This window comes from Bemisia tabaci, chromosome 7 (assembly GCF_918797505.1).
Source record: "Bemisia tabaci chromosome 7, PGI_BMITA_v3".
Taxonomy (NCBI): domain Eukaryota; kingdom Metazoa; phylum Arthropoda; class Insecta; order Hemiptera; family Aleyrodidae; genus Bemisia; species Bemisia tabaci.
The window spans coordinates 15,179,938-15,202,075 of NC_092799.1; the positions used below are offsets into that span (position 1 = coordinate 15,179,938).

General features: G+C 40.1%; 1 protein-coding gene across 1 annotated transcript in view; it reads right to left on the minus strand.

Moving 5' to 3' along the window:
• Positions 1 to 20,946, minus strand: part of mtd (TLD domain-containing protein mustard) — a 573,843-nt gene extending 552,897 nt beyond the window's left edge. Inside the window, exons 1-2 of the mRNA XM_072302178.1 lie at positions 20,716 to 20,946; positions 5,293 to 5,329 (exon numbers count right to left, since the gene is read on the minus strand). The gene's annotated coding sequence lies outside the window, so the exon portion shown is untranslated. The remainder of the gene's footprint in view (positions 1 to 5,292; positions 5,330 to 20,715) is intronic.
• Positions 20,947 to 22,138: the final 1,192 nt, after the last annotated feature.

A 22,138-nucleotide genomic window follows, 5' to 3' on the forward strand; every position in this document is an offset into this window, starting at 1 on the left:
AAGGTCCAATAAAATTACCAAGAAATTTCAATAATTTTACCGAGATTTCTCGGTGAAATTACCAATTCCATAAATGGTAATTTTACCAAGAAAAAACTGGGATCAAATAGAACCCTGAATTCTTGATACTTTTACCCTTTTCTTGGTAAATACACCGAGATTTTTTTTCCAGTGCAATATGGCGTTTTTCTTAAGCAAGGCAGCACGGCTGTTTCGACTCTGGCAAAAAAAATTAAAGATTCCTCTCCACGCCTAAATTTATCGGGCTGTGCTGTCGACAACGCTGTCCGGTTGCTGAAACGGTGATTTCCGGGTATCACTTCTGATTGTCCATTATTCATGGATGAAAGGACGGACTGGCGGGGTCAGGTAATTAGATTTCGGCGAATCATGCTCGCACTTAATTGCACCGTTCAGCGGGGTTCGTTTCGCCTTTTTCCTGCGTTCCCTGAATGGGCCTGTTGCAAGGTGCGGGGATTTGCAAATTGATGCCTGATTCTTATGGCAAATTTCACGAAAAGAACGATGGCGCTATTAAAAAACCTTGAAATGACCTCTCAAACTCAAAAAAAAGCTGTTTTTGGAACCGACCCATTCAAAACGGTCGCTTTTCAACCGCCATACTTGTGATTGGTGGATTCTATGCTTGTGACTACTTGTGACGTGAAATGATATGACAGACCTGGTTTCTTCATCACTTACAATGTATTTTCCCGTAAGGAAATGGCAGCCGCTTTTCAAATGCAAATATCGAGTCAATCGCTAATTTTTTGATCAAAATTGAAAGCAGAAATGGATTCCTCGTACGTTTAAATGGTTAAAACCTTCATTAGATAAATAAGAACCGACGGGATAAACCCTATTTTTAAGGAAGACTGTAGTCAATGGGCGATTGTTTACATCTGCTTAGTGATAACAGACATGGACATTAGCTCAATATTTGGTCATTTTCATGAGTTTTTACTTGTTTGTCACTATTTGAAGGTAAGTTTATTTTGTAAATCAATTGTCTAGTGTCTTAGGATCATGTTAAAAGCTGTAAAGGTATACTTTGTTACTTATTTATTCAGAACACACTCCGGCAGTCCAACGCTCAAACCCTGGATGTTCTCTCAATGCGTGTAAATCATTCTTAACTCTTCAACAAACATCTCAATATCATTCAGAACGTTCCCACGTTTTATAAACTTATGTTATTTTAAAATCCTGTGTGTTTTAAATGTAACACTATACAGAAAAATTTATCGATAAAGTCTGGTAATCGAAGAAGGATCCTACGTCTACTTTCCTTGCCTCCAGCTAAAACATACCGGTCTCCTCATCTCATCAGTATTGTCAAAGGTAAGTTTTTTTTATCATCAATGATTGATACTATCATTTTGGTGTCTTCAGTGAAGCATTAAAGGGTGAAATAGTAAGATATAACAACTGACTCGCTACATCCAGGTTTGAGCGTTGGACTGCCGGAGTGTGTTCTGAATTAATAAGTAACAAAGTATACCTTTACAGCTTTTAACATGATCCTAAGACACTAGACAATTGATTTACAAAATAAACTTACCTTCAAATAGTGACAAACAAGTAAAAACTCATGAAAATGGCCAAATATTGAGCTAATGTCCATGTCTGTTATCACTAAGCAGATGTAAACAATCGCCCATTGACTACAGTCTTCCTTAAAAATAGGGTTTATCCCGTCGGTTCTTATTTATCAAATGAAGGTTTTAACCATTTAAACGTACGAGGAATCCATTTCTGCTTTCAATTTTGATCAAAAAATTAGCGATTGACTCGATATTTGCATTTGAAAAGCGGCTGCCATTTCCTTACGGGAAAATACATTGTAAGTGATGAAGAAACCAGGTCTGTCATATCATTTCACGTCACAAGTATGGCGGACCCGAAACGACCGTTTTGAAAATCCAAATTCTGAGGCGTTTTTAAGTTGATTTTTTGGGGGTTTCCGGTGATCAAAAAACTCCGGGAAAATTCCTGTGACATCAGGAGCCTTAGGTCTTTCGATTAAAGCAATAAAAAAAATTGGTGCAACAGGCCCATTATACATGAACTGCCGTCAGCCAATCCACCGCTTTGAATTCTCACTCTATCTGCCGTGCTTACGGAAGAGAACCGTAAGTGCATTTTTGCATGAGCTATGGTTAGCACTTGCTCCAATGTGTCTCGAGGCTCATCCCGGACCTTACTTACGGCTCTCTGTCGTAACACAGCAGATACCTCCACTCAGTCACACAGAGAATTATGGTGGCCATTTTAATCGTAATGAACTGCAGGAATATGCTCGTCAATTGGTGCTGTGTTTTGTGGCATTAAAAGGGTGGCAGGTTTCCTTGTATTTGGGAATCCCTTGCCTTTTCTAAAGTGCTTCTCGCTCTGGCACAGTTTCAGGAGGCGATCAGAGATGCAAAATTAAAAGTCACGATATTATATTTAGTCCTATTTACCTTCCTTTCTTTTTACCGAAAAAAACCATGGTCTCTGACTCTAAATCGTAGGTTTTAGGAAAGTTCTTTTTGTGTTTTATGGTCAAAATTAGAAGGGAGTCATAAATAAAGACGCATCGTCTAAAAGTCGCATCGATTTTCGCCTTCGTCCCGCGATATTTTATTTAGTCCTATTTTCCTTTTTTTCTTTTTACCGAAAAAAACCATGGTCTCTGACTCTAAATCGTTGCTATTAGGGTAGTTATTATTATTATTATTATTTTATTTTTTTAACGCTGAAAATTAGAAGAGAGTCATAAATAATGACGCATCGTCTGAGTGTTGCAGCGATTTTCGCCTTCGTCCCGCTCGCGAGGGTTGGCAGAGCGGTCAAGACATCTTCGCAGTTTGACGCGCCTTCAATCCGGCGGAGCTGCAACATGCTTACACCCGTGGTCAAATAGTTGTATGTCACGCCTGCCGTAAACGAACTCAAATATCGATGGTTCCACGCGAAAAGGAGCCTATTTCCCTCGATTGCAACGTTGCAAACCACAGTTAATGCTTCAATTTCTATCAATATTTTCTAAAAGATACGCACAGACTCTGAAAATTTACAATAATTTTACGAACGATTTTAAGTGAAATCACGGGTTTCATTTCGGTAAAAAGTGAGATTTCATACTCCATGAAATATCAACGATTTTTCAGGGGTTGCGCATGCAACCCGCGATAATTATCACAAAATTCGTCGAGATCGTTCAAAAGTCGAGAATCTTCGATAGTTGACCCACATTTTACCTCGATTGGGAAATTAATATTTTAGTGTTTCTATGCTTTTCACGGCACACTGGGCCATGCAGAAGTTTTAAATTAATTTCGTTATATATTATTCCATAAAGTTTGATGCAATTCTGCACCTTTGTGGGAGACAAATAAAAATATGAGTCGTTCGAGTAGGCGACTATTCGCGCTCCCCAGTAGATTTGTTGCCTACCCGGCGAAATATAAGGCGAACTTGTATTGAACAATATCGACTACAAATTTAAATGAAGGAGTAAATATGTAACTATTCGAGCTCCTCAGTTGATTAGCTGCCTATTCGAGGGAATTAAAACTTCTTCCAGAAATTTTCGAACTTCTGTTGGACGATACTCACATCATCGCTCAGGAACCTCATTAAGTAACATGTAGGTATGCGTGTTTTTAGAATCGATAATAATTCGCTATCCGCGGTAAATTTGTTGCCTAATTGGACATAATCACGCTGAAAGGAACAATGTCGCACGTAAACTCTATGCACATAGTTCCTTTTAGCATAAACACGTCCAATTGTCGAAACTGCCCCCGCTAACCTACATTTCCAGAGTTATACTCCTGAATTTTACTCAAGGTTCGCAGAAATTGCCCTTTTTGTCAACATCGCTTTCCTAGCGCTCTCTAGCGCTGTGCAAAGCCGCAAAACTCGGTCCTCTCACAACTAGGCAGGAAGGCACTTCTTCATTTCATTTAAAACCCCCGGCCGCCACCCTTTCACTGGTCGCCGTGGCACGCTGCGCACTTGGCGCGGAGGAGGCTCACCAGCACACATTGCGCATTGGCGCCTACAAACCTAAATGGATACTTCAAGCAGTACGCACTGCGTGAAGTTTCCCCTTAGGTTTGTAGGCGCCTGTGCGCGTACGCGCCGGCAGCTCGCCGCTCCGCTCTATATTTCTGAATTGCGTTTTTCAACTCATGATTTTGAAATGTTTGCACACTCTGCGACGCCACAAAACTCGGTCCTCCCACAACTAGGCAGGAAGTTGGCACTTCTTCATTTCATTTAAACCCCCCTGTCGCCACCCTTTCACTGGGCGTCCCTCCTCTCAAGAGTAACCCAATCAAGCATCTTTTTTGGCAGCATCTCTTCCGTCATCCTATTAGCATGACCGCACCAGACAAGCTGTTTGGTCATGAAGTCGAACACGATGTCATCTGTTTGTGATCAAACTTACTCTGGGATATAAAATCATAAAAGTAACGCGTAAAGCATAACGCCTGACTCTTCAAACGCCTCAGCAAGTCGATTTCGATTGTTGAATCGTTATCGAATAAACTCGATCGATAACTCCCTAGCTTCACAATGCTATATATCGATCAAGGTCATTCGACAGCGATTCAACAATGGAGATGTTGCAGGTGTAAGGGATTTGCGATTTGACCATCGATTCTTATGTAAAAGTTCGCGAGAAACACAATGGTGCCACTGGCTTTCTCTGAAATCATCTCCCAAGCTCAAAAAAAGCTCTCTAAGTGAGGCCAAAATGGAGGGGATATCCCACCCTACCCTGAGAGTCCACCTCTACATAAAAAAAAACTCTCCATGCAAAGATAGGAAGCAAATACATGGAGATATACATCTTTGCATGGAGAGTTTGTTTTGATGTAGAGGTGGACTCTCAGGGTAGGGCGGGATATCCGCTCCATTTTGGCCTCAACTTGAGAGCTTTTTTTGAGCTTGGGAGTTGATTTCAGAGAAAACCAGCGGCACCATCGTGTTTCTCGCGAACTTTTACATAAGAAACAACAGTTTAAATCGCAAATCCCTCACACATGCAACATCTCCATTCCGTTGAATCAAAATTTTGAGATTTTGATAATAGTCTCATTGGTTTCCTCGTGAAGTTATCCTCTGGAAGAACCCCTCAAAATTCAAACTGCGACGAACTAATCATCGAAATCTGCAGTTTCAGTCAACCATTTTATGTCCGATGTCTCTGATTGACTCGATCCATTGTGCGGACGTAAACTGCAAGATATCAAACTCCGCGACGTGCAGTTCATGAATTTATAGCGGAAGTTGACTTACCAAAGCGTCAACCTGTGAAAAACAGCAAAGCACATACCTGAAACAAACAAAAAGACTCGTTAACTGAAAGAAAAAGAATGAATGTAGACATATCGACGGTGAAAGTCGGCAATCACATAACTCGTTTGCGGTGTCTGAAAATCTCCGCCTATACGTCATCTTTTTAAGAGAGAACAAATTGACATTATTTCTTAAAGTTTTTGCAGAATTTTCTTCGAATTGAGAAGAAAAATCATGACAGTTTTAAAGAATTGCCGTTGAGTAGTTTTCCATTTAAAAAATAAAGTATGACAAGAAGTCTGCGACTTCGCAAACCGAGTTATGTGATTGCCGACTTACACCGTCGATAAGAAAGTATTGCTGTTCAGGAGCTGCTGATTGACTGCAAATCCCTCACACATGCAACAGTATGCAACGTCTCCATTGACTCGCAGGAGGTTGGACCGCTATAGCAGTCGAGGGCCACAACCCCTAGTGCTAGATTGAAGGTTTCCTCAGTCACGATGGAAACGATATTGCGCCCTCCTAGGGCACGAAGCTGTTTGAGGACATTACAGAACCCTGAGCCCTGGTCTTGGAAGCTAAATTCACTATAAAAGTTCAGGAGAATGATTCCGTGCTTGTTTGCGTTGTTGTTTTCCCACGGCGAAGATGGAGTGTTCCGAAACCCGGCAGCTACGTGTGCCGAGGAGGACAAACAAAGACAAGAAGGCGCCTCCCTACCTTATTGATAATACGAGACGACAGAAAAGCATTCATCATTTCGCCCCGCCCGCCCCCTCCCGCCGAATCCGCGGACATATTTCCTTACTTATTATTATTACCATCAGTCTTATCGCCAGCCCGGTGCTGCCACCTACGGGAAATGCCGCCACTCTCACGCGAGACCGCACCCCCTGGTTCAGTTCCGACCGTGAACGACAACACCGAGAGGCGTTTCTGTCTCTCTGACTTTCTATTTCGTCTCGGCTACGAGCGAGGGGGTCCTCCCCCCCCCCCCCCCGCCGTTTTTAAAAACGGACGCTATATTTACATATTTGTCATTGTTTCAGCGTTTTCTTGTTCCGACGTGCATTAAAGCTCCGCTGAAAAATGATGGAGAGAGTCGGGATTGCTGAGGCTTGACGCCGCGTTGCCACTCCGCTGAAAATTCATCATTTCCCGATGGAGAGATGTGAAAAGCGGGCGGAATGTACCGGAAAAGCGGCGACGGCGGCTTGACGCTTGTTTTTCCAACGACTTAGCCGGAGTGGCGCCCCGCGGAAGGGGGGGGGGGGGCAGTCGAATTTCGGAGGACGTAATCGAGGCGTTTCGGTGCGGAAGAAAAACGACAAAATGTTTTGAGACCTCGTGACGCTATCCAAGGATGCAGACGGGTGAATCGGAATTTTAGAGCTTCCTCAATGGTAGCTGATGGATGCAGAGACAATATATTTTTGAGATCCTGCGCTGTTGTCTTTCCCTAGAGTACCAATATGAGGAGAATACGGGTTTGTTTAGAAATGGTGTTTCCAGGTTCCAAAAGGGCAGACAGCCTTCTAACACAAAAAACGTCACTGCTAATCTTCAGATTCCAACATAAAATCAAGGTGGCCAAGAATGTTCATACATGAGCATTCTTCCGCAAAAATGAGTTTTGTGCAAAAACCAAAGGATGCTAGGATTTCGTAAATTTTTGAACTACCGCTCTCTTTTTGTCGTCGTCACTCAATTTAATTTGCAAGGGAACTTCGTGCTTTTGATAGATGCCTGTCATTTTTAAAATGTCGGAGCGTTTTCATTTTCGTAAGATACTGTGCAACATCTCCGTTGTGAAATAGTTGCTTGAGGCGCCACGCGCCGTGGTACGCTGCGCACTTGGCGCGGAGGGGACCCACCAGCGCATAGCGCATTGGCGCCTACAAACCTAACAGGGATACTTCAAGCATTACGCACTGCGTGAAGTATCCCCTTAGGTTTGTAGGCGCCTGTGCGCGTTTTGCGCCGGCAGCTCGCCGCTCCGCTCTATATTTCTGAATTGCGTTTTTCAACTCATGATTTTGAAATGTTTGCACACTCTGCATGGCTTATTCTCGTTAAAATTGATGGGAGAAAAAAATGTAGCGAAGGAAAATGTAATAAGTGTTTTGTAATTAAGGTGGTTCCGCTTCGACTTTAATGATTTCCAGAGCACTTTAATTTTTTCTCTCATATTTTGTTTTTTTATTATGCTGCAGCGTGGCTTACGAGCAACCGAACGCGCAATATAGGATGTATTTGACTTTGAAAGCTCGATGTAAGAATGGGATAAAACCGAAGATTGCGTGCTTCTTGGTTTTTTTTACTCTTTTATTCATTTTTGCATAGTTTCTCTCCACACAACTACGGCTCATTGAGATTAACATCGATGCCATAGCTTGGAAAAGGTCTTACGAATATTTTCCACGTTTTAAAAATGATGATATCATAGTCATTTATTTTTGACTCTAATTTTAATTTTTGGTATTTCTTGGCTTTGTTTCCCCGCGAAATGGTGTGGACCCAGCACCATTTCTCCACCTTGATATTTAAAAATTAAGTAGTATTTTCATAAAAAAAAAAAAAAAAAAAAAAAAAAAAAAAAAAAAAAAAAAATCTAAATTCGCAAGGATGGACATAAAACCAAATATTTACCGACGACAATTTGAAAAGATGAATCATAAAAAGAAAGTAACATTTCATTTTACGAAATGAGCTACCATAACAACACCTCCTTCTCTCTCAATGTTTTCTTTTCGATATTGTCAACATAATTACTTGGACTAAATTACAACGCTTGCACCAAGTCACTGACGCTTATTTTACGCGTGGCAAAACTACTGGACAAAACAGGTGCGTGGACAAAAAATCATTGACGAAATATCCTGAAACCCTTGTATAAGTTGTATATGTAAGGGATTTGTGATTTACGTAATTTTTCTAGCGTAAAAACACGATGAAGCTACTGGTTTTCTCTGAAACGAACTCCAAATCTCCAAAAAGCTCTGAGTTGAGACCGTAATGCAGGGGATATCAAACGCTATCCTGAGGTTCCAGCTCTGTATCAAGTCACACTTACCATGCAAAGATCAGGAGCCAATACATTAGCAGTGTTGATGTGTCTCCAGTTTTGTAGTTAACATGTAAAGTGGCAACCCTGTCAATGTATTTGTTCCTCATCTCCATCTTTGCATCGAAATTTTGCACTGATACAGAGGTAAACTCTCAGGATAGCGCAGCTTGGGGTATTCCCTCCATTACGGCCTCAACTTTGAGAGCTTTTTTGTTGAGTTTTGAAATTTTTTTCAGAGAAATCCAGTAGCTCGTGGCATCGTGTTTCTCGCGACATTCTACCAATGTATCACCAATGTATTACTAATGGAATCACTTACGGAATCATTAATTATTACTGAAACCGCAAATTACTGACATAGTGCAAGAGCTCCATTACCGATAAGTCCTCATCGTGTAAACTCTAGAAACCACGTGCGAGACATCAAGGCGAAAAAACCGCACAGTTACAGGAAAATATTTGAGTGGCGCAAAAAGTGAACAGTTTCTAAGGAAAAACAAGCAAGGAAGACACGAGAAATTTGTTGAAGTTCGAAGGGATAAAATTTTAAGGCCGCTACACGGACGGAGGAACACAACGGGAAACAAAGGAATCGAAGATAAGAGGAGTGCTCAACCGTGTGACTGCAAAAACCACGTAACTCCTGTTGCAGTCTTACGAGGATCCGCGCTTTTGCCCGGCACAGCGACACCGAGGCAAGTTTAGAGTTCCAGGAACGTTAAAATAAACGAGGGAAATTATGAGAACTTTAAAAACGCCGCCTGCTTAACGAGATAAAAATATTCTCAACAGATTAAAATTAGATCCCATAAATGGATTCCTCCGCTTACTCGCACAGTGGTAGGAGCGTTTGGGAGAGATCAGATATTACACTTCTTTATTTAACCTACAAATCGATGGGCACTGTGCAAAATTTCGTATCTGCAATGCGGCGTTTCCAATGTTCAGCTCCTATTTTATTTTTTCCGAAGAAATACAAGTCCGAGTCATAGCTTGAAATCCATAGAGGATATAGTGTGCTGACCCGGAAAAAAAATCAGGACAATTTTTGAGAAACTACGTTACGAAATCGCCACTGGAATAGACGCATCGAAAAACGTTTAATAGCTTTGTTAGGAGTTTCGTTTGCGCGAATCGTGTTCTGCATGGAATGTTGGTCGAGAAACAAGTATCAGAACATGCTTGGATTCGTACTCTATCTACTGGTCCATTCTACGAGAAAACCAACGTCTACGATTCCTACTGACGAAAATACAAGATTTTAAAGTTTCCATTGGCGAAGCGTGAAAAATAGATTTCCGATTTCTCCATTTGGATCTAAAGTAAAGAATCTATAAACTTAATTAAAGAACACCTTAGTGTTCTTTGCGAACACCCTGTTATCGATCCTTTTTCATAGATTTAATGGCAGATGAATCGATATACCACGAAACACGCCACGCTACTGCTTTCCACACCATGTCCAACATTGTCCAACCTTTCCGATTGACTGGCTCCTCTGTGCGCCTTGCCCTGCCAGCTCATTTTCTTTCCGCCTCTCCTGGAGAAAGGGGGGGGGGAGAGGGGTTCTTCTCCGTGAGGGATTGTTTATTTGCGTTAAGCGCCACAGTTTCACGATAATTAGCCCCGAACGGATTTTAAACGAAAAGAAAAACTCGAGTGGCTTTTGATCGTAAAACAGGGGTTTGAACCGAGTGTTTGAGGCTTGAATGGCATCGCATCGGAACAGATGAGAGGCTTCACCTATAAACTAAATTTTGCGCGGAAGAAAAACTTCTCTTTGTATGGAACACCGAGGTTTTAGGTCCAGCGGACTGATTATTGGAATTGATAGACAAATCTATAGACAAAAAAGACACAAGGAGTATGGAGCGAAATTATTGGTTGAATCGGGTGGTTCGTAAAGACCAAAGGGGAAAATGTTGAACTAAATAAAGGGTTTCTTGTCGGTCGTCGTTAATTAGTCTATTATCCGTCTCCTTGGTCCATTGCAACCACCTGCTTCTACCAATAGGATCTCTCCAAATCCCTTTTGTCGATTTTACCACTAAATACGTCGTTTCCTTCTCGAAAGAAAGTAACTGTATTTTAATGTTGCCAAAGTTTCCCTAGCAAATTTAATTTCTTCTAGGTGAATATGTGGCGTTTGTGACTAAACATTTCCCTGATTTTCCTTCCGACCTCATGCAAAAATTAGGAGAAGTTTTAATTAAAATCGCATAGGTACATTCTTGTAAAACATTGAATTGATTGGACAATTTTGCAACCTTGGAAAGGAGTTACGTTCTTTCGTCCAGGAATGACGAATAACCGTCTTATTTGGACCGCATTAAGCAGAACGGAACCAAGCCATATTAGCTTTTGCCAAATTCAATTGAGCAATTTAGTTTTTTACATGAAAATGGTTGTGCGAATTTGTGTGAACATTTCAGTGAATTTTCCGTATGGTACGAAGCAAATTCCTTACAATTTCCAAAGAAATCTGCACCAAAGTTCTCTTGTGAAAAATTAAATAGCCTGGTCAAATTTGGCAATGACTCATGTGGCCTGGTTCCTCTCTGGTGACAGCAATCCATTTACCCGTATTCTGCCGTGCTAAGGAAAAACGCCGTATGAGCCTTCAGGCGTTGCCAAATTTCCTTCGATAAAACAGGAATTTTCCAGTGAACTTATGAATATTTCCCCTCTAATTTTTTAAAATAATTTTGTTCGCAATTTCATCTAAAGATCCTGAGAATTTTCAAGACAAATATCCATAACTTTCCTCAAAAGTGAAAATTTTATCGAAAACAATTTATGGGAACTCTCGAATGTTCATACGGGGTTCTTCCTTGGCACGGCAGTGGTTCTCAATAGCAACAGGCCCATTTCCCCTAAATTCGACAACGGCAGGGCGGAGGCTGTGCCGGAGAGAGCGTATTGGAAGATGACCTATTTGGCAAAAAGTCGAGGAAGCAACCCGTTGATTCAGCACAATATACACTCGAGCCTCCCCTGTCGATAGATTTATGGACTGAGGAAGATTCAAATAGCCCCAAACTCCTCCTTTCGTCCCTCCGCGGTGATAGACCACCCGACTAGTCACCGGAAAACAATCTGGAACCACCTGGAGTTGTCAAATTTTGCAGCATAAACGAGAAAAAAAACAAGGGGGAAAAACGGGAAACAAGGCTAAAATACACAATCAATAAAAACTGAGACGATTCGACTCAACACTGACAATGAGTCATTTTCAGTCGGAAGTACAATACAGTTATTTTTTTTTTTAAAAAAAAAAATAAAATTATGAGAACCTGAGCCCCCTTTTTATTTTTTATTTTTTTTCTCAGATCCCGGCCACCACCATGTAGGACGCAGGTTTTCATCGTTTTTTTAAATTTTTTTTTAAATTTGTATTGTATTAATATCATTAACAGCCATCTGTAACAGCCATCTCACCAACGAGCACACCATCTATTAACTATATCGTCATTAATTTCTACACAGTTTTCCTCCTTTTTCGATCTCCTATATTTCTCTTGCGAGACCATTTGACCCATATATTCATATGGCTGAAGTCCAGTAGCACCAGAAATTTTAAGTGAAGCAAAAGTTTCCAAGAGAACTTTTTTTTTTTAAAGAAAACCTTCGGAAGCACTTTTCATTCGCTATTCATGCATGAGAGGAAAGCCGTTACTTCCTCTCTAAGAACTTTTCGGGAAAAACCATTGCTTTCGTCGCAGTTGGCGTTTTTGACTGGCACTCTCCTTAATGGATCTTAGCGGATAATCTGGAATCCGATATCGAATACCATGGTTTTTTATAGTATTTTCCAGTATAATGCTTTTTTTTTGGCTACGCCCTCGATATCATGATGTTCCATCGCTGCTCTCCGATCAAATCTCTAATTACGTACTCTCCTAAATCATCAGAACACGCACAATATGCATGACGTTCATGTGGACACGGTGTCTACTAAAACAGACTTGACAAAAATCAGTACTTTTACATCACTGAAAAAAAAAGTTCGGTAAATCCGAACTAGTTAGGATCATATGGAACCACGATTTTGTTCGGTACACACGACCGAATTATTCGGTCTACTCAGCCAAATTGTTCGGTCCACTGAACCGAACTGTAAGAATTTATTATGGTTAGGTCGTACAAACCGAACAATTCGGTTGAACAGACCGAATAATTCGGTTGTGTGTACCGAACAAAACCTGGTTCCATATGATCCTATAACTAGTTCGGATTTACCGAACTTTTTTTTCAGTGAGTGCTTTTTCAGTACATTCCTAAGAAATTCTGTACCTTCTCAACAGGAAAATTCAGTAATTTTTCAGTACTTCCATTCGACAAATGTCGAAAATTCGAAATTATCGCTCAAATTGTGACAAAAATGACGTAGACACAAATTTAATAGGTTGCTTGATCGACTAACTGCACGAACGCGATCTTGCAATTCAGAACCTTCTTAGGCAACCTATCATCTGGTATCCGTTGCACATGACCATACCAGACAAGCTGTTTCGTGAAAATGTCATGCACTATGTTGTTTTCGACGCCCATAATTTCACGTATCCTCTCATTCCGAGCGTGATCCTTTCTCGACACTCCGGCCGATTCTGGAGAATTCAAATTAACCATGCACAAACTCTTGACTCGTTAGAGTAAATCATTTTTCTAATTCTAAGTGGGAAAGTATGCCTGGCTTTCCTGGAACTCTCTGTAATTATATACCCCCATTATACCCTTAATGAGTTTGTTGTACGCACGAGATACGGCCATATAAAAAATCTCTCTGCAGTAAAATCGCACGAAAATCGCATTGGGCACATATAAAGTGTGAAATCCATTCCTTAGGGCGCAATCTGCGTAGTTTCTACCACGCTTTTTCAAGTTTCCCGCGCGTCTGCAGGTAGTTTTTCTTCTCAGTCACCACTGGTCAGGTTTGCACAGACGGAGGAGTCAGTAAAACTAATGTGAGGAAACAAACGATTCCACTAACTTTTTATACTGTGTGATTTCATTCGTTTTCATGCGTTTGTTTCCTTTTTTTTCTTTATTTTGCAAAAACAAGAGCTTTGAATGAATTGAAATCTTACACAGATAGTTTATAACAGTGCGCAAGATCGTTTGTTTATTTAGGTCAGGTCTTTCCTAGGGCAAACCTGACACTCCTGACAGCCGGCCACCAAGAAAAACTGCCCACATGCGCGGTAAAATTGAAAAGGCGTGTTACAAGGGTGATCATGGATGCCAAACAGACCATCGTGCATGCAATTATGACGAGACAACTTATTTGGTATGGTCATGTTCAGAGAATGGCAGGAGACGGTTGGCGAAGAATGTCCTTGATTGGGTTCCTCCTGGGAGAAGGCGCAGAGGGCGCCCAATGAGGAGTTGGAGGGAGGGGATGAACAGAATGTAAGGCTCATGCCCCAAGGTTTGTGGTTCGACAGAGAGCAGTGGAGGTTAGGAGTCGCAGAGCGCGAGGGAGTGATATATAGCGACCACGAAGATTGCGCGATGTGGAGTGGATTTCAAACTTTTTTGATGTACCCTACGTGAATTTCAAGCGAATTTTCTCTTAAAAAATTATTTAGTTGTCTGTATCTCTTGCTTGCAATAGACCCATTACAGAAGCTGTATCGTCAGTTAAAGTGGGCAAAAAAGCGTACCAACAACTGCAACGTTGCAAATCTTCGCTCATTTTCTATTTTTGTTGAAATGAACGAACAAGAACTTTTTTTTTTTTTTTTTTTTTTTTTTTTTTTTTTTTTTTTTATCGTCGTTGATTTGGTCCTGATGTCTGTTCCTCGTAATGGGAAAACGTTCCATGAAAAGGTTGACGACAGCACTGTTGTATTCGGAGAAGAACGTCATGCAAGGATTCGAATGTTGCCAATTTTTTTTTTTAAATTTTGAAAAGAGACGAATATACTTGGACTTCTGAATTTTCCGCGAACTTCCTGGAAAATTTTCTTCAAATTCAGTCTAAAACTCCGAGAATTCCTAGACCAAATATTCATTAAGAAATGGTATGGACAGGGACCGTTTTTTGGCCTACTCTAGCTGAATTACCGTTAATTCTGTTGTGTTCAGAAAAGAATGTCATGCAAGGATTCGAATATGGTGCCAATTGTTTTCAAATAGAGAACATACTTGGACTTTTGAATCTTCCCCGGACTTCCTGGAAAATTTTCTTCGAATTCAGGCTGAAATTCCGAGAATTTTAAGACCAAATATTCATTAAAAAAGGGTATTGATAGAGGCCGTTTTATGCCTACTCCATCCAGCTGAATTACCTTGACTCCACTTTCTCCTTGAGGGTCTATCCTTCATCGGAATGCATCATTATTCGGTCATTTTCAATATCTTTCTAAGTCTAATACTGGCTTAAAAATGGGTTTTAAAAGCCATTTTGGCGAAAAATATGAGTTCTGCGGATTTGCGTTCGAATATCAAAAGATCCGCATTTTCGCTAACATCGGCATTCAGACCCTTGTTCGGGCCAGCTTTATACCAAAAAGAGACGGAAAATGACCAAAATTGTTGACAAAAAGGGAACACATGGCAATGAGATTAACACGTCAGGATTAATGTGAGCTAAATGTGTATAAAAATTTTCAATTTTACTTTTTTCACTATACACTCTCATAGACTTCCGATCCATAAGAGAGTGAGGATAGTGGTTATCTGAAAATAACCTTTTCTTTCATCATGATGGTACCTAAAAGGAACTGAAAGCTTAGTTCTGATGGTCGCTATCTTCTTCCAACGAAGCAGACTATTCGTTTTTCCATTTTCTTCCGAATCTCCTTAATTCACTCACTCTTGACTCCGATTGGCTAAAACATTCATAGAAAATCGGTGTTACTCGGCAGCCAACAGTGGGTCAATTGCACGGTCAAATAAACATATTTTATAGAGTTTATAACAGTTCGCGAGATTGTTTGGTAATTTAGGTTCCGAGCAAACCTGACTGCCGGCCTACAAGAAAAACCATTCGTATACTCCGTAATTTTGAAAAATCGTGTCACAACTACGCATATTGCGTGGATGGAAGTGGATTTTAGACTTTTTTTATGTGCCCATGCATCATGATTTTTGAGCGACTTCACGTCAGAAATTTTATTTAACTGGCCGTATCCATCGCGTGTAACAGACCCACTGACAAATGGTTGCAAGCTCTATCGCGGAAATTTTCCTCAATATGACGTTCCTATGCCAACATTTCGCACTGAATCAACGACAAAAAATCCGTCATTTCGACACTTTCAAATTTTAATAAAATATCTGAAAATTTCAAGGAAAAGTAAGCATATAACCTTCCCAAAAAATGCATGTTTTATCCGCAAAAAATCGGCAACTCTCGAATGTTCATATGGCGTTTTTCCTTAGCACGGCAGTACACAGTACTCCTCGCATTTTACGTCCGTTAACCGCCACTACTCCCCCCCCCCCCCCAAAAAAAAAACGTTTTTGGAGGAAAAGTCGCCTCTCCGAGGACTCCTTATCTGACGTGATGTGATGGAACTTTTTTGATGATTTTTTACCTCAGTGCTAAATAATACACGTGAACCGTTTAATTTATCTCAGAAAACAGGCTTGACCCAAAAGTTGCGGGCCTGAGATTATTCTCTTTAAGTACACGTGCTACGATAACAAAATGGATGCGTAAAACCAACGCGTAAAAAGGTTACGATAGGAGTAAAGGGACGAGATAAACGCCTCTGAGGTTGTAAAAAAGCAGGCCCATCGGACGGGCATTGTTGGATATTAATACTTTTCATCTTGTTCAGGTGCGATGAGTAGGGTTGTGCAGTGGCGTGGCGTGCTTTACGATGTATCGATTAATCTGTCATTTAAACCTATAGAAAAGGATCGATTAACAGGGTGTTCGCAGCGAACACCTTAATAATCGATTCTTTACCACGGATTCAAATGGCGAAATATCGATAATCGATCATTCACGACACGCCACTGCGGTTGTAGTCGGGGTTATGATGCATTCTGACCGCGCGCAAGTAGTGGAAAAATGCCCCGGGGTGATCTATATTGCCCTGCTAAGGAAGAAAGCCGTATGAGCCATCAGTCATTGCCACATTTCCTTTGAAAATCACAAATTCCTGAGAAAATTTATAAAACTTTCTCTTCCGGGTTTTCAGAGGATTTCGTTCGTATAGTTGTTTGATCTGAAAAGTATGAAAATTTGAAGGAAAAATATAAAAAGCTTTCTTCAAAAGTAAATAATATCTGAGAGGAAATTTGGCAGCATTTAAATGCTCATGCAGCGTTTTTCCTAAGCACGGCAGTATAGAGCCCACAGCCCATACTGTTTAGGATGTATAGCGTGTCGGTTTTCAAAAGAGCTCTGTACAGCAGATACGCTGACAACATAGGTGAAATGTACACGAAAAAAAAAAAAAAAAAAAAAAAAAAAAAAAAAAAAACTCTTGCGTAAGCACAAATGGGAACTGTGTCACATATTTTTCAAACCTAGCAGAGTAAATTTGCAGAAATCAAAGAAAAATCCCTCGAATATAATGGGGAAAAAGAGGGGGAAAACACGGACACACACACATATTGCGGTGATCAAAAACACCAATCTGTGTTTTGTTGCATTATATTCGGGTATGACTTTTCTTTGATCTGTGCAAATTCACTTAACTACCTGAATGTGAGTTTGTATTAGGCGTAGAAAATATTTGACCTGGTTTCCATACTGATTTAAGACTACTTTTTCTTCTAACAGTGTGCAGTTAGCAACAAACAGCATACATATAATTTATGAAAAGTACAGCTAATCAATACACATTTTGACTACATTTTGCAGTAAAGGAGCCACTACTTCCAGGTCTCTCATTAAAGCATATATCTATATCGAGGAACTATTAGCGTATTCGTTGTTTTCAGAATGAACATAGCCGGACAACGCTACTACGAACTTTTTCAGGCCACTGGAGCTCCCATCTCTTTATACCATTCAAGATTGCATCAATTTTTCTTAAAATCACGAAAATCTAACTTAATATATTTATGTATTGAGTCTCTAATTATGAATTTCAGTTTCTACATCTGCATGGATAATTTTTTTCCTTCTTCTTTTACTATACCTAATCAGTAATTTTAGTGATGAACAACCTTCACTCCAATAACGCCGTATAATTCGAGAGTAATTCTAAAAAACGAATGAGGGGGAAAAAGAGCTCGCTACGAACCGAAAGCTAAAAAGCTCGTTTAAAATAAATATTAAAAAGCTTCTATTCATTCTCACTACTCCCCCCCCCCCCTCGCCCCCTGTCCTCTTCTTCATTTTAAAGTGACGCCGTTCTTTCTTTAGTTAACATAAAGAAATGAAAAGAGAGAAAAATACTACGCATAAAACAAAATAAAAATCTAAACCTTTCAAAATTTAACTTTACTATTTTTAACGGCATTTTATACAGGAAATGTGCCATTCAATAGTTTTTCTAGTTTCACTAAGCTCTTCCTTTGTCTTGTGCAGTTTTGTCGTAAGGCAAAATGTTTCAACGGATCTGGGTGCTTCCTTGGAAATTTTAAAACCACTTAGTGCGACACACACACACCAAAAAAAAAGAAAGAAAGAAAAGAGAAAAACATGTGGAGCCTTGACTTTTCGGTTGTGTGCGAGACTGCGAGACGATGGAAAAAGGGGAATGGCATGCGTGAAAATTGAAACTTTAAAACTCTATCATCATTGAAATTTTATAGTTGAAAAAATTGCCAATGGCACGTTGAAAAATAGGGACTGATTCTGAATGTGCACGAGGAAAAAGGCGGACAAAAAATAAAAATGAACGCAGAGTTAGATGGCAATTGAAACATTAAAACTTTTCATTTATTCATTTTTTTAAAAACCACGTACTAAAAACGTCCCAAAAACGGGAGCGAAGAGAACACGTCATAACTTAGTGAACAGCTATTCAGAATATGAATAAAAAAGAAGCCGAAAGACAGGAAAAAACAGAAATAAGGAATTATAAACATTTTAGCCTAAGTTGAATTATAATTATCATTTACCTATCACTTATTCATGTCACACGTCGTGACATATTTCGGGAATATTTTGAATATGCCTGAGAAAGGAATCCAAAATAGGAGAGCACTAAAAAAGTAGAAATTGAAACATCATGTTTCCTTTATTCATTTTCGTTCATTTTATTATTATTATTTTTTTTAAATTAATGTCAATCCACGCACTAGGAACATACCTGACCTAGGAAAGCAAGGAGCATTTCATAAAACATTTAGTTACCAATCGTAAAAGAATATATTTAGTTTATAGAGGTGCCCCAGCAACTTCGGCCATTCACACCTCTGCAATTTAAATACGATTTTGAATATGCATAAAAAAAGCGGGGGAAAATAAAATAAATAACGGTGTGTAAACAGCTTTGCAGCAATAGAGTTTATAACATCACTGATCTTTTTTCATATTTTTATTTATTTTCAGCCTCTATCGAACCACGTACTAAGAACATTTCTGACGCGGGCTCATAAGGACAATATCTATCATATCACATTTAGGAGCGATTTTAAATAGGCGTGAGAAAAAAAGGGGGAATAAATAATTTTATCTACAAACAGCTTAGCAGCAATTGATACGTTTACACCACTGTTTAATTTTTTTTTTACATTTTATTAATTGATTAAATTGACTTATTCTCCCTTCCTTTTCAATGCCTGTCTGACGACGTACTAAAAACATACTCGAAGAGGGATCGCAAGAAACATATGAACAACATGGCAACATGAAACATTCATGTTGGGGGATGGAATGAGTGTGCGTCTATCTACGAAAGAAAGCAGACCAGGGGTGCAAAATCTGCCCGCGGATCGGGAGGTAGGAAGGAAATGTTCGGAAGAGGACGTTTTCGTTCGAAAGGACATCGAATAAAATGTCGGAAAAATTTCGATCATTTTGGCTTTAAGGTGACGTTTCGAGGAGATTTTCAGAAAAGGAAAGCGAAAAGAAAAAAAAAGAAAATGCCATCACTTTGAAAATTTGGGAGAGTGAGGAAATTTTTCGGAAGTGAGCTGGGAAAAAATTCCAGTTGGCGCACAGCGGATCGAGTTAATTAGAGAGATCGGACGTGAAATTTTTCACTAAAACTGCAAATTTTAAGGTTTTTTTTGGACACATTTTAAATTCCAAACAGTGTTCAAAACTCACAGGCGCCAATGCGCCTAAAAAATCGGCCATAACGCCTAAAAAATGTAGGCTCTGCGCCAACGTGGCCCCTAAAAATTGCCCCCTAAAAATCTGAATTTTCATATCAGGTGATCATTCGAAATTTTCAGCACTACAAGAGAAGGCTTTTTTTATACTTCACGATTTCATCCTTAGTGCTTGTGTCTTCCCCAAGTTACAGCTACCTACTAGTTCTGTGATGAAAACATCTTGCGTCTAACTTTTCACTAAATGCGCCGTAATATATAGGCAAAAAGTCAATTTGGCCCCCCAAAAAATCTTCAATGGCGCCTAAAAATCGGGCTTGATGCGTCGAATGGCTCCTAAAACTCAAAGGTGAGTTTCCAACACTGATTCCGAGAGGCGCTTTAAAAAGAAAATTTTACGGGGAGACCAATGAAACCACTTTTAGAACCTCGCAATTTCGTATAAACGAAGTTACAGTAAAAGCTCGCTAAGTCGAACTACGGTTAAGACGAAATGCTGTTTAACTCGAATTTTTTTTCGGTCCCTATACACGTTCATAAATGAAATGGAGGACCGGTTAAGATGAATTTCCGCTTAAGTCGAATTTTTTGTCGGTCCCTACACAATTCGACTTAGCGAGCTTTCACTGTATAAACTTTTACAGTTTCCAAATTTTGTCCGACCTCTCCTATCGACCGGATCCACTGTGTGGCGTGAAGCGATGAGCCGAGTGACACTTTTTGCACCCCTGAGCAGACTACGGCCTTGTCTCCACGGGACGTTTTCATGGGATTTGTCCCAAGTTCGAATCGCAGGGATGAAACTTCTGGGATTTTTCCCAGTTACCTTCTCCACGGGACGGGGCTCATACAGCCCTGCGACTAGTTTGCGGGGGAAGATAAATTAGTTAAAGTCGAGTTTTTAACCGGGATCAAAATAATAATTGCACTCAATTGACAATTAGACACATTATTTTAACGAAACAAACATGAACAATGGAGTGATCAACAAAATATCGCACTATTCGTTTTCACTTCTTCTTCCTCTCTCAGTTCCTTCTAGGGGTACAAGGATCAAACTTGGTACTGGGGTACCAAGCTTCGTAAGTGGGATTTTTCCCTGGGACAAATCCCATGAAACGGCCCGTGGAGACAAGGCCCAAGAGGCATCATCAAAGTTTACGTACTTTTCCGGGATGCGAAGGAAATTCGTGGGAGCCGCGCGGACGCGAACGGAGCTGCTTTGCCGCGAGGACGCGAGCGGAGCTGGTTTTCCGAGAGCGGCGCGGGGAGTCCGGCTGGCAAACAACTGCCAACTGTTTCAAAACAAAACGGGGACCGCGACATGCGCTCCAGGGTCCGGGGACGGTCCCGCGCAGCGAGGAGTCCTCCCTCCACACGCCCAGATCATCCCCCCGGACCCCCAGACCCCCAGACCCGGCCGCTCCGAGACGAGATCCCTCGGAGTACAGCTTTCAGGCCGCACTCACGTTCGTCCCTTAAGCAGCTCCATTTCCAAGGACTGTAGTTAATTTGGATTGCATTTTGCAAAAAGGAACCAGAAGCATTGCGATGATGCTAGGATATTGCAACTTCATCCTTTGCAATGAAATCACTGAGAAAATGAAAAAATATGAAATTGACTTGGTAATTTTTGTCTTAAATTTACTTACAGTTTTTAGCGAGTAAAATAGAAACTGTTAATGGATAATCAGGTTTTCCTTCCGGGACAAAAGAAGTTGCACAATCTTAGCAACATTGCAATGCTCCTGGTTCCTTTTCGCAAACACAATCCATTTCATGTTTTGAAATTTCAAATGACTCGAATGAAAATCGCGAAATTTGAATTTCTTCGATTTTTTCCGGGAGTATTTTTTATTTTAAACGAGGTGGAGAGGTGGTGCTGGGTTCACGCCGTTTCGCAGGGAAAACAAAGCCAAGAAGATCCAAAATGTTAAAATGTTTTCAATTAGAGTCAAAAAAAAAAAAAAAAAAAAATTGCTCTAATAAATAAACACTAGAAAAAGAAACACAGTGGATCTAGAGTCCAGACTCTCGAAAATATTGACAAGAAAAAATACTCTTGATTTAATCAGATTTTTGCCTAAATCAAAAGGAAATCCGCTCAAATTAAGAGGCTTGGTTCTTGATTTAAGCAAAAATCCGATTGAATCAAGAGTATTTTTTCTTGTCGATGTTTTTAAGAGTGTGGACTCTAGATCCAATGTGTTTTTTTTTTTCTAGTGAATACCAGTATAGGACTGAGGGGGGAGAATTTTCAGCTCAGAAAGATTGCGTTGGAAAATTAAATTGTGGTCACGCCGAGAAATCTATAACGCTCTTGGTCTTTTTAGACTTCATCGGTAGATTCCACTCGCCAGTGAACCCAACTTGACATCCCGTGTAATCCAAGACCGCATCGAAACGCCGTCATAATATGTGACGGGAGGCATGACACATTTTTTTTTTTTTTTTTTTTTTTTTTTTTTTTTTTGGTTTAATAACTGTTCTTTATTAACATATACACAAAATTATACATGAAACAAAGAGACGGTTATATGGCGGGACCCGGAGCATTTACCGATTCGCCCACCTGGAGTGAATTAAAAA